We start from the raw sequence: 13,883 nt of genomic DNA on the forward strand, positions 1-13,883 counted from the left end.
GCTGTGTGTCAAACCCTCCTTCTGTCGCTTCTGATTCTCCTGCTTTTTGATCAGAAATTTTGAAAAAATTATAGAGTTTTCGAGAATTTTGGATATGCACTTGTTCTTAAACAAAGGTAACAAAACCAGAAATGGGCGGTCAGGGCTATGAAAAACATTTAGTATAGGTGCTACCTTTGAGAAAATTTGAAATTCCCTGACCCAGGCCCCACCTCTGCGGCATCAGGAACCCATATATTGAGGGACACAGCCTGGAGTTGACTGATGCACGGGTACACACCAGGGCTTCACAATCCCCCCCAGAAAACCACAAAATCTTCTGAAATTGGCTAACGAAATACCTTTGTGTAAGAACAAGCGAATATACAAAATTTCCGTAGACTCCATGTTTGAAAATTTGTTAAAAAATTGAAATTACAAGACCCAGGCCCCACCTCTGCTGCATCAGTAACCCATAGATTGCCTGAAAGACATAGCCTGGAGTAGGTTGAAGCACGATTACACACCAGGGCTTCACAATCACCCCCAGAAAACTAAAATTTTATCAAAATTGTTAAAAAAGAATTTGTACCCTTGTGTAACAAGCGCATATCGAAAATTTGTCAAGACTCTATAATGCAGGTCTTCCCTGCATACTCCCAAAGCCGACCTGTAATAAATTGGACTTTATTACCTCGTAACTAGTGTTGCTCACGAATATTCGCAATGCGAATTTTATTCGCAAATTTCGCAGATTCGCAAATTCGCGAATATTCGCGAATATAGCACTATATATTCGTAATTACGAATATTCGTTTTTTTTTTTCACAGTACACATCACAGTGATCACCCCTCTCTGCTTCCAGCTTGTGTGGTGTAAAGAAGGCTCTAATACTACTGTGTGAGACTGGCGTGCGAAGTTTCGCATATGCGAAAATTAGCATATGCAAATTTTCGTATATGCGAATTTCCGCTTATGCTAATTTGTGTATGTGCAAAATTTCGCATATGTTAATTTTCGCATACGCGCATTTTCGCATATACGAAAATATAACGAGAATATTACGAATATGTGAATTTAGCGAATATATGACGAATATTCGTCCATATATTCGCGAATATTCGCGAATTCGAATATGGCCTATGCCGCTCAACACTACTTCTAACAGCGGGATCTATGTTATCATATTGTAACCTGGTCTTTTTAATATGTAATGACTCAGTGTATTATTGAATGTACTTTGATTTTTTTATTGTTAAATTTATTTTTAATATAATTATTATTATTTTTTTAAAGGTTTTGATAAAATACCCAGAAAAGCATAATTTTCACTAAAAATGATGCTGAAGCAGTGTTACGCCCTCAGATGTCCTGGCCGCACTAGCGCTCCACTGAACGCATTGGCGTGTCTCTATCTTTCAAGGACAGCGTGTAACTCACTGAAACCAATTAGTGATAGGGATTGCAATTATTTGCCATCAACGATTAATTCCCAGTAAGTGCGGGTCACACCGTTCACACCGCCCGTCGCTACTACCGATTGGACGGTTTAGTGAGGTCCTCGGATCGGCACCAGAGGGGTAGGAGAAGGCCCTGGCAGAGCACCGAGAATTTAACAATTATTTTTAAAATTTGCAATAGGCATGTATTTAGCGACTGCTAAACATCCAAAAAATTAAGGGCCAAGGCCTGAGGCATCAGGGAGGCAAGTAGACCCTGAAAGACACAGAATGAGTCAGAAGCAGTCATTCGCAGTACCCAAGAGGGTTTCATAACTCCTTACATTTAAAGATCAATGTTGACATTTGCATTAAGCATGTATTTAGCTACTGCTAAACTTCAAACATTTATAGGCACCAGGGAGGCAAGTAGTTACTGATAGACACAGAATGATTCTGGAGCAGTCATTCGCAGTACCCAAGAGGGTTTCATAACCCCTTACATTTAAAGATCAATGTTGACATTTGCATTAAGCATGTAGTTAGCTACTGCTAAACTTCAAAAAATTATAGGCCCAAGGCCTGTGGCACCAAGGAGGTAAGTTGACCCTGAAAGACACAGAATGTGTCTGGAGCAGTCATTCGCAGCACCCAAGAATGTTTCATAACCCCTTGCATTTAAAGATCAATGTTGAAATTGCATTAATCATGTATTTAGCTACTGCTAAACTTAAAAAAATGATAGGCCAAAGGCCAGAAGCATCAGGTTTCCCCATGTTAGCAGCATAGATGTCCCCCTGATTAGGCAGCATAGATGTCACCCAGATTAGGAGCATAGTTGTCCCCCAGATTAGGAGCATAGTTGTCCCCCAGATTAGGCAGCATAGTTGTCCCCCCAATGAGCGCGGGCCGGTCAGAGCCAATCAAAGGGCCGTATGTGGCAAGCGGGCCGCACAATGCCTAGGTCTGCCCCAGAGGGTTTCATAACCAACCATAATAGAGAAAATTTTGTTGTAGGAGCATGGTCAATCTACTCAGACCCATCTGTCATTGGTGGCTTGAAATCCTGGCTGATCCATCCCTGATTCATCTTGACAAACGTCAGTCTCTCCACATTTTTATTGGACAAATGAGTTTGCCTTGGGGTGACTATGGCCCCGGACGTACTAAACACCCGCTCTGATGGCACACTACTGGCCGGGCAGGACAGCTTTTTCAGGGCAAACTCCGCTAGTTGCGTCCATAAATCGAGTTTGGCTGCCCAGAAGTCCAGCAGATCTTGTTGGCAGGGTCATGTCGAGGTAAGCTACCACCTACTGGTTCAGGTCCTGCTCCATGTCCACCTGCTGCTGATGAGTAGCTTCACTATGCGGCTGAAGGAAGCTACTCATCAGCGACTGTAGACTCAGGCTGCTGCTGATTGAGCCGATACTGCTCCTGCCACCCCTCCCCTCCCCAGCAGCCGTGGCAGTGGAAGGTGAGTGCAGAGGGCCCCCCGAGTCAGACCTGTGAGTGGATGGACCATGTGGCCGATAGGCATCGGCCTACCGACTACGTAGAAGCTCCCTGTAGTAGGTCAGTTTGTCCTCCCTCTCAGTGGGTGTAAAAAAGGCCCCCATTGTGGGCCGGTAGCGAGAGTCTAATAAGGTGGAGATCCAGAAGTCATCGCGCTGAAAAATTTTGACAATTCGGGGGTCACTACGCAAGCAACTCAGTATGCATTGTGCCATTTGTGACAGTGACTCGCTGGGACTACCTGCCTCCATCTCCACTGCATACTGCCACGGTGCGTCTGGGTCCTCTGTCTCGCCTCCCTCGTAATAACCCTCCAGCTCCTCTGGCTGCTCCTGCTCCTCCTCTCCTGTCCAATGACCAGAAACACCGGCCATCTCATCCACCGTAAACTGTGCTCCGCTCTGCCCCTCATCATCCTCCTCCAGTTCATCCCCCACAGGACACATGTAGCCTTCTGATATAGGCGCAACATCTCCATTGCTGTGACCAGCCATGTTTTCAATTATTTTTTGGAGTAAATGTAGGAGTGGAATTACGTCGTTCATGGCGTAATTCGAGCGACTAACAAAAAACGTGACTTCCTCAAAGGGCCTCAGCAAACGGCAGGTGTCACGTATGAGCTGCCACTCGTTCACATTGAAGTTACACAGGGGAGTACTCCTATCTGCCTGGATCATCAAAAAATCGGTGATGGCTTTTCTTTGTTCGTATAGTCTGTCCAACATATGGAGGGTGAAATTCCAACATGTGGCATAGTCACAAATAAGACTATGTTGTGGAATACTGTTCTGACGCTGCAGCTCAAGCAAAGTGTGCTTGGCGGTGTACGAGTGGCTGAAGTGCATGCACAGTTTCCTTGCCATTGTCAGGACGTCTTGCAAATGGGGTGAAGACTTGATGAACTTCTTGACAACCAGATTCAACACGTGTGCCATGCAGGGCGAATGCTTCACACTTCTGTGTCGCAGCGCGGCCACAATGTTCTTCCCATTTCCAGATTTCGTGGAGTAAGCCATACTCGGATTTCTTCCCTAATGAACTTTAGCAGTTCCTCCCCTGTGTGACTCCGTTCGCCAAGGAAAAAAATGTGAAGGACGGCTTGACACCGCTGTGCCCTACACACGTGGTATGATGAAGAGCCACCGAGATTTGGATGTGCAGTGGAGGCCGAGGACACGGGAGAGGAGGAAGAGGAGGAGGCGCACACTGTAAAAGGAAAACTGTCTGGGAGCGAGAGCGTGGAGGAGGAAGCGGTGTGACCTGTCCAAGTTGCTGTTGTGGCTGTGCAGGAACAACATTTACCCAGTGGGCTGTAAAAGACATGCATTGTTCCTGCCCGTAGTTACAGCTCCACATGTCGGCGCTGCCGTGCACTTTTGAACACACCGACAGGCTCAAGGACTGGCCCACCTTCTCTTATACAAACTTATGCAGGGCTGGTACTGCCTTCTTTGCAAAGAAATGACGGGTTGGGACTCTCCACCTCGGCTCGGCACAAGCCATCAATTCCCTGAAAGCTGCAAAGTCCACCAGTTGGAAAGGGAGGGACTGCAACACCAGCAACTTGGACAGGAGCACATTCAACTTCTTTGGATGAGTGGGCGCATACTGTTGTCTCTTGGACATGGCTTCGCCAATCGATTGTTGGTGGAATGGCTGACTAAAAGAGGGAGAAGCAGGAGCATCTGGAGCGACAGAAGGAGGGTTTGACACACAGCTCACTTCGGCTGAGGTGGTGGAGCCTTGGCTGGATGACGGAGGGAGCGGATGGCTACTGGGTGATGCGGCAGGCTGGACCACTACATCGGAGCCACGGTTATCCCAGGCCGCTTTATGGTGGCGAATCATGTGTTGACGCAGGGCCGTGGTGCAGAGATTGGGACCCTGGCCACGCTTCACTTTCTGCCTACAGATTTTGCATGTGACTACGCTAATGTCCTCCGGATTCTTTATGAAGAACAACCACACCGCAGAGTAGCTCATTTTCCCACCCGCAGTCCGCACTATTTGACTGCTATTGGCGCCTTCTCCAGGAACCCCTGTTCCACTGCCTCCCAGAATGGTAGCTTTCCGCGAAGCAGGTGGTCTCCCCCGGGCACGTTTGGCTCCTGAATTTCCACTACTGCCACCACCACGCTGATTGCCAACCGTGCTACTGCCTTGCTGCCTCATAGACAAAGAGCAAATCTCTTCTCCTGATGATGATGAAGCCCCGGCTTCTGCACCTGGCTCCCAATTGCGATCGGCTTCATCATCATCAAAAGATGTGTGCACGTCACTGATGTCCTCCTCGTGTCCAACAACAATGTCTGCTTCAGGACCCTGAACAATTGAAACACCGCCTCCCACATCACTCTCCGCATCACTACTTGGCCACCTTGCGGAGCAAGCGACGCATGTCTCCTCCCATTCTTGGCTGCCCATTAGCTGCTGACTGTCCTCTATGAACCCAAAGCATGAGATACTTCTTTGGGAGAGGGAACAGCATAGGGCAAAGGCAATGGGATTACAGGGACTGCTCCCGGGCCATGCCAACTGAGGGTTGTGTCTGAGGAACCCACCGACTCTTGACTGGGGTTGTCAGATGTCACTTGTGATGATGGGGATGAGTGTGGAAACCAATTGACGAGGAGAGATGGGTCGACGACACGACCGCTGGGTGTTAACGGGAGCTCAGGCCTATTGCTGCGACTCCTGCTGCCACTTGCACCAAGTCTGCTGCCAACTCGGCCTGACGTATGTAGGCCTCTGCCCCTTCTCTGTGCACGTCCTGGCACTTCCCTGCCTGACATACTTAGTGCATTTATGAGGGTATAGAACAGCAGCAGGCGATTACTTACGACTGTCCTTTCACAGTATATAGGCCCTAGACAGAATAACAGTTACTAAATAGTACACTTCTTTGTTGTATGTATGCCCTTTGCAATGATGAGCGCACTGGTATGCGTATTTCTACGCAGGAAAAACTTTTTTTTCTTTAATACACCGGCAGGTGTATAACGTGTGGTATAACACTGAATTTAGCACAGAGACAGAGTAACAGGTGAAAAATGGTAAAAAGGCACTAAAGTCCACACTAATATGACTTATTTCTGAACAGCAGCAGGACCCAACAGTGCAGCACCACCAAAAAAAAAAAAAAAAAAAAAAAAAACAGGGATTAAACCCTTGATTGCACTCTGTCACACAATTCTGAGCAGCAGAAGATTTGTGGAGAAAAAAAAAAATTCAATAGAGCTGAAAAATGAGGAGATGAGATGCTTCAGAAAGTTCAGGCAGCTTGGAGATCTGTATGAGGCAGCTGACAGCTATCTGCCCCTCTCTGCTGCAATGCTCAATAACGTGAATAGTAGTGTTGAGCGGCATAGGCCATATTCGAATTTGCGATATTTCGCGAATATATGGACGAATATTCGTCATATATTCGCTAAATTCGCATATTCGTAATATTCGCATTTTATTTTCGCATATGCGAAAATGCGCGTATGCGAAAATGTGCATATGCGAAAATTTGCATAAACCAAAATTAGCATACACTAAAATTCACAAATGCAAAAATTAGCATATGCAAATTTTCGCATATGCGAAAATCCACACGTCAGTCTCACACATTAGTATTAGAGCCTTCCTTACACCACACAAGCTGGAACCAGAGAGGGATGATCACTGTGATGTTTACTGTGAAAAAAAAAAAATTACAAAAAAAAAATAAAAAAATTAGAATATTCGTAATTACGAATATATAGTGCTATATTCCCGAATATTCGGGAATATACGATATTTGCGAATAAAATTCGCATTGCGAATATTCGCGAGCAACACTAGTGAATAGGAGGTTTAGCTGCCAATGATCCTTCTCAGTGTAACAGCACAGCACTCTGCACTCCTGTCTTTCCCTAATGCTGATGTGAGTAGCAGTTGCACTGTAACGCTGTGGTATGAGCTATTCACACACACGCAGTCCCGTCCTCTCCATCTGAGTGCATAGATAAAATGAAGAGAGGCAAGATGGCCGCCGATTGATTCAGGGTCAGCCCGCCTACCTTCCTTCCCTCCCATAATCCCCTGCCCCATGTACTCACATTTGGATCCGCCATCTTAGCTTTACAATAGCCTGGAACGCTGTAAAATGGAGTTTATGGGTGTGTTCACACGGGCGCATTTGTCAGCGGATCCGCAGCTGCCCCTAAAGGCCCCTAAAGTGCTGCTCTCTTTGTGCCTGCTAATAGCGGCAATCCGCAGCTACCAGCAGACACTGCGATGTGCGAGTTACCTTGCAGTGTACTCACACACATCGCGGCCGCTCTGTGTGTAGCTCAGGGAGGCGGGGGAGCGGGCGCGATGTGCAGGATGTGCGGATACACTGCGACTCGCACATCACAATGTGTCTGCTGGTAGTGGAGGATTGCCGCTATTAGCAGGCACAAAGAGGGCAGCACTTTAGGGGCCTTTGTCAGCGGATCTGCAGCGATTCATGCGATAGAATCGCGGCGATATTCGTATTAGTTGCGAATCAAATTTTTCATGAAATTCGTAATGAATTCGGGTTCGTCAAGTTCGATTCGCTCATCTCTAGCGTACACATAAAAAAAATTCCAAAGTCCAAAAAAGCTTATTTTTGGTCACTTTTTATACCATTAAACTCTACGGCGAAACAGGAAAAAAAATCATTGTGAGACAAAATTGAAAAAAAAAACCACACCATTTTGTAACTTTTGGGGGCTTCCGTTTCTACACAGTACATTTTTCGGTAAAAATGACACCTTCTCTTTATTCTGTAGGTCCATACAATTAAAATGATACCCTACTTCCTGCATTATAACTACATGCAGGAAAATGTATGCGTTTATAATTGTCATCTTCTGACCCCTATAATATTTTATTTTTCCACCTACAGGGCGGTATGAGGACTAATTTTTTGAGCCATGATCTGAAGTTTTTAGCGGTACCATTTTTGTTTTGATCTGACTTTTTGATCACTTTTTATTCATTTTTTCATGATATAAAAAGTGACCAAAAATGCACTATTTTGGACTTTGGAATTTTTTTTGCGCGTACGCCATTGACCGTGCGGTTTAATAAACGATATATTTTTACAATTTGGACATTTACGCACGTGGCGATACCACATACGTTTATTTTTATTTTTATTTACATAGTTTTTTTTTTTGGGGGGGGGGGGGAAGGGGGGTGATTAAAACTTTTATTAGGGAAGGGGTTAAATGATCCTTATTCACTTTTTTTTCCACTTTTTTTTGCAATGTTATGGCTCCCATAGGGGATTTAACACTGCACACACTGATCTTTTACATTGATCAGTGGTTTCTCATAAGAAACCACTGATCGATGATTCTGCCGCTTGACTCCTCATGCCTGGATCTCAGGCACTGAGCAGTCATTCGGTGATCGGGCACCAGGAGGCAAGGTAGGAGACCCTCCTCGTGTCTTACAGCTGTTCGGGATGCGGCGATTTCGCCGTGGTGATCCCGAACAGCTCCCTGTGCTAACCGGCATGGTTTTACTTTAACTTTAGATGCGGCGTTCAACTTTGAACGCCGTGTCTAAAGGGTTAATAGCACCCGACATCGCGATCAGTGCTGCGCGCTATTAGCCACGGGTCCCGGCCATTGTTAGAGGCTGGGCCCAACCCGCTATGACGCATTATAGAACGGGAGCAGACTCATGACATACCGGTACATCATGGGTTCTTAAGGGGTTAAGACTGGTTTCATACACAGTGGCCGACATTTATCATTGTCTTTAGACTGTTTTTTGTGTCTAGAAAAGGCGCAAAAAAGGCACAAGCAGGGTTTATTTGCACCTTTTTTGCACCTTTAGGTTGACACATTTCTGCTGATTTTGAGTTGCAATCCACAGATTTTGGCAATACACATGATATTGAAGGGTTTTATGAACAGTGCCTTTTTGTGAAAAGGTGCAAAAAAGGTGCAAAGCCACTGAAATGTCTCTAAAGTACACCAGCCTAGACTTAGCTTAGTTTTTTGGTGTATTTCAGAAAATGTCACCTGCACAAAATTTATCAAATGCTCTATGACCATTTAATACATTTGGTGCTCCTTCCTACACATTACCAGCACACAAAAAAGGTGTAGAAAAATGCTTCACTTACACCTACAATGATAAATGCCGGCCAGTATTTTGGGCCTTTATTTGGACCTTATTTTGGTCAGTATGTTTACGGAAACCAGAATGAGTCCAAACTGAAAAAAGTGGCAAATCTTTCCATTATAGTTTTTCTTTTGTCAGTTTCACTTCTGAGGCCCAAAAAAGGACCAAAGTACTGTGTGTGAATCCAGCCTAAGGCTATGTTCACACACTGTTTTTGAGCCACATATCCCTTACCTTAAATATTTTAGGCTCCACTGTCAACTTGTTGGCGTGGGGGTGGCTATGGTGGTTATTCAGATTACTGATGGCATTTCCAAGAGCATTAAACATCTTTTCACCATGGTTGAGGAGGTCAGCAGATCCATCAAAGTCAAAGTGGGGATAGAAGGCCTTGGTCTGAGGGTAGTTCAGAAACAGTCTAGGATTAAAATCAGGGTAAAAATTAGAATTATATTAAAGTGAATAAAAACTACATAATAATATAGATTTATAACAATATTAACTCCACATCATTGGGTAAGACACAATATTTTTCAAAATTTTTAGTTTCTAGCTAACTGGCAGTTATACTACACTACTTCTATTAGTTATACAGCTATTTGTATTTCTCTGTAATACTATGAATAATACAAATTATGGCCTGAAAGGGATTTCTATGACCATCAGTATCTAATGCAGACATTACAGAGAAGGAATCTATGAAAAACCATTCTAGATTATTGAGCCTTCTGTAACTAATGACATGAACTAATGACATGATAACAAATTCAAGATACATAGCATATAAATACTGGTGTATGTAGTGTGTAATCTTTATTTATAAAACTTAAATTTTTGCGCAAAATTTTGTGCAAGCTGTTTTTTTGCATCTTTTTTGCGCACATTCTGGTGGAGCATTTCCTCCAGATGTGTATGTTTTGGTGTACCTTGGAGTGACATATTTAGTAAGCACGAATTTATTAACTGCGTACATTTAATTTACCCACAGAAATCTTGCGCAATTACCATATTTTTAACGCAAATAATAAGCCATCTTGGACTGCACGTAGCAAGATGCTCAAAATCATCGGTTCCATTTTTCAAAGAGTGGATTGCGGAGATTACTATGCTTCTGCCCCCAGGCAGATTATCTCTGGGATATTTCCATGTACCTTTTAACCCCTTAAGGACCGGAGGTTTTTCCGTTTTTGCATTTTCGTTTTTTGCTCCTTGCCTTTAAAAAATCATAACTCTTTCAAATTTACACCTAAAAATCCATATGATGGCTTATTTTTTGCGCCACCAATTCTACTTTGTAATGACGTCAGTCATTTTGCCCAAAAATCTATGGTGAAGCGGGAAAAAAAATCATTTTGCGACAAAATTTAAAAAAAACGCTGTTTTGTAACTTTTGGGGGCTTCCGTTTCTACGTAGTACATTTTTCGGTAAAAATGACACCTGATATGTATTCTGTAGGTCCATACGATTAAAATGATACCCTACTTATATAGGTTTGATTTTGTCGGACTTCTGGAAAAAATCATAACTACATGCAGGAAAATTAATACGTTTAAAATTGTCATCTTCTGACCCCTATAACTTTTTTATTTTTCCGTGTATGGGGCGGTATGAGGGCTCATTTTTTGCGCCGTGATCTGAAGTTTTTAACGGTACCATTTTTGCATTGATAGGACTTATTGATCACTTTTTATTCATTTTTAAATGATATAAAAAGTGACCAAAAATGCACTATTTTGGACTTTGGAATTTTTTTGCGCGCACGCCATTGACCGAGCGGTTTAATTAATGATATATTTTTATAATTCGGACATTTCCGCACGCGGTGATACCACATATGTTTATTTTTATTTTTATTTACACTGTGTTTTTTTTTTTATTGGAAAAGGGGGGTGATTCAAACTTTTAATAGGGGAGGAGTTAAATGATATTTATTCACTTTTTTTTTTCACTTTTTTTTTGCAGTGTTATAGGTCCCATAGGGACCTATAACACTGCACACACTGATCTTCTATGTTGATCACTGGTTTCTCATAAGAAACCAGTGATCAACGATTCTGCCGCATTACTGCTCAGGCCTGGATCTCAGGCACTGAGCAGTCATTCGGCGATCGGAGAGTGAGGAGGCAGGTAGGGGCCCTCCCGCTGTCCTGTCAGCTGTTTGGGATGCCGCGATTAGCCGCGGCTATCCCGAACAGCCCGACTGAGCTAGCCGGGAACTTTCACTTTCACTTTTAGCCGCGCGGCTCACCTCTGAGCGCGCGGCTAAAGGGTTAATAGCGCGCGGCACCGCGATCGGCGCTGCGCGCTATTAGAGGCGGGTCCCGGCTTCACTATGACGCCGGGCCCGCCATGATATGACGCGGGGTTACTGTGTAACCCCGCGTTATATCAGAAGAGCAGGACCAAGGACGAACCGGTACGTCCTTGGTCCTTAAGAGGTTAAAAACAATGCAATGTTTATGGACAATTGTGATCACCCTTCACCCGCAGTCTAACCCCATACACCAGGATAATAAACCTTGATAATATACCGGATTATAGTGCGGGTGAAATACTTCCTGGCACAGATCACACTTTGGACTGTATAAAATTCTAACTCTCCTCTGTTCTTGATGAGTGCAGGAGATTGCACCTGAGTAGTGTTACCATGGTGATGGTACAGCTAACAATATGCCACTGTATGTGCAGAGAGAAGGAGGTACAGCTGTTATGTCTATGTATATGTGATTGTGTGTATGTAGCAGAGCTGAGTGTGTAAGTGTGTGTATGTAGCAGAGCTGAGTGTGTGTATGTATACGCCCTGCATTCCGAGTCCTTAAGGACCGAGGGCGTATCCATACGCCCGTGGGAAATCCGGTCCCCACCACTAGCCGGTTGGGGACCGGAGCCGGATGCCTGCTGAAATCATTCAGCAGGCACCCTGGCACATCGCCCAGGGGGGTCCTGAGACCCCCCCATGTTGGCGATCGGAGAAAATCGCAAGTCAATTCAGACATGCAATTTTCTCCAATTCCGGGCTGATCGGGTCTCTGGTGACCCGATCACCCGGAAAATAGGGCTGATCGGAGTTGTCAGCAACACCCCCGATCAGCCTAAAGGATTGGAGTAAGATCGCAGTGCTGCGATCTACTCCTATCCCCTGCCATTACTCAGAACGGAGTTCTGACCAATGGCAGCGCAGGACAGGGGGTTGCCATGGCAACCCCCCCGTTCTGCCCGCCCCTGGATGTCGAAGGGCTCTGGGAAGAAGATGGAGGCTGTACCTACAGGAGAAGATGCCTGGGGACCTGGGATCTTCGCTGGAGCCTGCAGGATCCTGATCAGGTAGGGAATCGACAGTGGGGGGGGGGGGGAATTGAAAGTGAAAGTAAATCGATCTTTACTGTGGCAACCACTAGGGGGGTCAAACTGCAACTCCCAGCATGCCCAGAGAGCCAAAGGCTGTCTGGGCATGCTGGGAGTTGTAGTTTTGCAACATCTGGAGGGTCACAGTTTGGAGACCACTGTTACAGTGGTGCCCAAACAGTAGCCCTCCAAATATTGCCAAACTACAACTCTCAGCATGCCTCGACTGCCCAGGCATGCTGGGAGTTGTAGTTCTGTAACATCTGTCCCTTCAGATTTAGCAATTTTCATGACATTTTTGAAAATTGCTGCTCTACTTTGAAGCCCTCTAATTTTTAAAAAAAGCAAAAGTATGTCCATTTTATGATGCCAATATAAAGTGGACATATTGTATTTGTGAAGAAAAATAAAATTTATTTGGAATATCCATTTTCCTTACAAGCAGAGAGTTTCAAAGTTAGAAAAATGCAACATTTTCAAAATTTTCATGAAATTTTGGGATTTTTCACCAAAAAAGGATGCAATTAACGCCGAAAATTTACCACCAAAATAAAGTAGAATATGTCACGAAAAAACTATCTCAGAATCAGAATATTCGGTAAAAGCGTTTTCGCGTTATTAATTTGTAAAGTGACGGTGGTCAGAATTGCAAAAAAGGGCTCAGTCCTTAAGGTGAAAAAGGGCTGCGTCCTTAAGGGGTTAAGTGTGTGAATGTGTCTGTAGCAGAGTTGAGTGTGTGTGTATATAGCAGAGCTGAGTATGTGAATGTGTGTATGTAGCAGAGTTGAGTGTGTGAGGGTGTATGTAGCAGGGTTGAGTGTGTGAGTGTGTATGTATCAGAGTTGAGTGTGTATGTAGCAGAGTTGAGTGTGTGTGTGTGTATGTTTGTAGCAGAGCTGAGTGTGTGAGTGTGTGTATGTAGCAGAGCTGAGTGTGTGAATGTGTGTATGTAGCAGAGCTGAGTGTGTGATCAGGTGTGTGTAGCAGAGTTGAGAGTGCTTACACATAATCACACATTCGGCTCTGCTGCATACCCATTTCGCACACTAATTTCTGCTACCAGGGTGCCTCCAGCTTTCGCAAAACTGCAACTCCCAGCATGCCAAGTTTTACAACACTTGGAGGCATTCTGGTTGGTAAATACTGATATAGAGGTAAGGGGACAGATTGTTCAGCAAAATTACATGTTTTTAAAACCCAGACATTCTGGTGGAGATTCTCAAAAACGACTAATTTCTGTTCCAGCGATATTACTCACACCTTTTCTTTCCTCCTCACATTTTCAAAGGTCTCTTTTGCTGCTTTGAAAATATGTGAAAATTCATTTTTGCGCCACTTTTTTTTTATTGCACCAAAATATTTTGGATTTTTTTTGCGCCAAAATTGTCGAGGTCGGGATAAGACGACGGGATAGGAGGTCGAGATAGGAAGACGGAATATGAGGATGAGGTAGGAGGTCGGGATAGGAGGTCAG

The 13,883-nt window shown here is 44.4% G+C and overlaps 2 long non-coding RNA genes across 2 annotated transcripts in view; one reads left to right on the forward strand and one right to left on the reverse strand.

Moving 5' to 3' along the window:
- LOC130284303 (uncharacterized) overlaps positions 1-13,883 on the forward strand; it is a 102,713-nt gene that overhangs the window by 87,410 nt on the left and 1,420 nt on the right. The window lies entirely within an intron of this gene.
- LOC130284302 (uncharacterized) overlaps positions 1-13,883 on the reverse strand; it is a 58,850-nt gene that overhangs the window by 12,978 nt on the left and 31,989 nt on the right. Inside the window, exon 2 of the long non-coding RNA XR_008846974.1 lies at positions 9,298-9,481. This is a non-coding gene — a long non-coding RNA (uncharacterized LOC130284302). The remainder of the gene's footprint in view (positions 1-9,297; positions 9,482-13,883) is intronic.

This window comes from Hyla sarda, chromosome 8 (genome assembly GCF_029499605.1).
Source record: "Hyla sarda isolate aHylSar1 chromosome 8, aHylSar1.hap1, whole genome shotgun sequence".
Classification (NCBI taxonomy): domain Eukaryota; kingdom Metazoa; phylum Chordata; class Amphibia; order Anura; family Hylidae; genus Hyla; species Hyla sarda.